Consider the following 2611-nt stretch of genomic DNA (forward strand, 5'->3'; position numbering starts at 1 on the left):
AGTAATCTCAAAATTCTTAGAAACTGTTCAGAAATCAGAAAATTAGTGAAAACACTCAAAAAATCAGTTAAAACAGTCAAAAACTGTCAAAACTGTTAAAAACAGTCAAAAACTGTTAAAAAATGTTAAAAACTTATCAAAAACAGTTCACGCGACACAAAGCAGTTCAAAGCAGTTTAAAATTTTCAACAAATCAGAAATCTCGAAGAAAATCAGGTAAAACCGATGAAAACCAGATAAAACTAATAAAAAAGTGTTGAAAATTTTAATTTTTTATCAAAAATATTTCAAAACCGGATGAAACATGAGAAATTGGCTAAGTCTTTTAGAATAGGGTAAGCCTCAAATATGTTTGACCTTGTGACCGAGAAAGGGTGAATCCGGCTAAGTATTTGTGCGAGGAAAGCTAAGCTTGGATGTGCTTATGTTCGAGGAAGGTGCTAGCTCGGACAAGGAAGTAGACAAGAATGACTAGTCGCTGGCCGAGGTGTGTGAAATCCGGACAATGGTACGATCGAGGATAGGCTAAATCGGACACGAGAAATGGGCGAGGTAGGGAAGATCGCGACTAAGACTTGGCCGATGAACACATGTCCGGGTGAAAGGTTGTCCGAGCTTAGTCTAAATCGGACAAGCTTGTTATCGAGGAAACAAAGTCACTTGGCCGAGGATGGGTGCGAGTCTGGACAAAGCAGTATCCGGGAAAGGACACGAGAATTTTAAGTCGCGACCAATTGTTAGTCCACAATACGATCAATCTTGCAAGTGACTTAGATCAAGTCCGAACAAGGTTATGTCCGAATTACAATATCGAAAACTAAGTAAGTCAAATCCGGTAAGCCTTGTACAATGTAAGCCAATTTAGATCAATGAGGTGAGCGATTTAAAGACAAAATCTTGCTGCCTTGTTGAACAATTTGATCAAGAGTTCGACTAGAAACATGTCAATAACACAAAAACTTCAACATTTTAACAAAAATTCGGATCAAAAACTGACTTTTCAAGAATTTTTCAAGAACACCAAAAAATTTAAAAATTCACAAATTTCATCAGATCTTGAAAATGAATGATCGAATCATGAAAATTTGTGAATAACAAAGATTCACGAATCAAATACGCACACTTTGAACATCTTTTTAACACCAAAATACAAATTTGAAAAAATTTCGGATCAAAGACTTGAAAAATGAAGAACATAAGATGAACAAGATAAATTCCAGCAAATTTTCTTCAAAAATTCTTCAAATTGATGATTTCTTCCAATCGATTTTACTGCATTTCCAACTCTGATACCAATTGTTAGTCCACAATACGATCAATCTTCAATTATACTCAATAATCCATGGCAAGCTTCATTATATCATCAAGAACACATGAGAGAACTTGAGAGGAAAAGTCAAACAGTCAACACTTCTATTTATCTCTCAAATGTACGTATTACAACAATTAAGCACTCTTCTACACTAATTCACTACAAGACCAACTATATATAGGGTCAAACATTGAACCCTCTAGTCAAAGTCAACATTACAAGCAAAGTCAAACACGCTAATATTACAATTATAAACTTTCAAGACGAATACAATTTAACATTAAAATTCAATCCTAACACCATGCGGTTTCACAATCATATTTGAAACGAAACCAATTTGGCACGATAGAAGCATCGGGTGCCCTTCAGCCAAAAATATTTTGACGTAATGATTACCGTTAACGTACCCAGTTGTAAAAGCAACACGTTCATACCACGGCGGAGGACTAGATCGAAGTGGGAAGAATGTCAAACTACCTATAGTTGTTAAAGAATTTAGTATCACATTGCATCTTGAAGCAATCAACAAGCTTGTTTCAAAAACATCCATCCAATGCTCATTTGGTGCAAATGAGTCAAGCTCAAAGAAGTTCAAGAAGTTATAAAGTTGATGTCATAGTTCAATGCTATCGCTCGAGATATTCTGTCTTGTACACGTTTAACTCCTCCATAAATCATATCGAATAAATGGTCATTCATCTTCGTGGCAACCGAGACAACAGTTATCGCTCGAAATCCACAGTTTACATCGTCTTTTACATCTTGTACACGTGTGATGTAAAGATGGAAATTATTCAAAAAATTGATTAATACATTGAGATAAAAAAAATTAACTTGCATGAACTATGTTACGTACCTGGACGATGTAAGGATGAAAAATACTTGGAAATTGATTAATGTATGGATGTGCATAATTTTTTTAGTCGAAGTATGTTAACTATGTCTCGTTTGTTCATTGTTCGTCAAAATATCAAACTCCACAAATGTTGACGCATCTAGACAACTATGCCTATGAGGTTCCTGAGTTGGTGGGTCGACATTGAAAATCGTTTTTCCAACTAGCCATTAACAAGTTCGAGATCGTAAAGAGAGAATGTTGAAATGGTTACTTGTGGATGAAAATACAAATTCTACTTCCTTTTTTATGGATTATTTTCTGAATTTTTAAAGTTGAAGAATGATTAATGATATATATGAAAATATAGATAAAATAAAAATTAAGATTTTATATATGAATTTTTAAAGTTTTTATTCGATTTTTATAAAGTCAAACTATACGACTATATACATATGGTTAAA

This window comes from Cynara cardunculus (assembly GCF_001531365.2).
Source record: "Cynara cardunculus var. scolymus isolate 2C chromosome LG 1, CcrdV1, whole genome shotgun sequence".
NCBI lineage: Eukaryota > Viridiplantae > Streptophyta > Magnoliopsida > Asterales > Asteraceae > Cynara > Cynara cardunculus.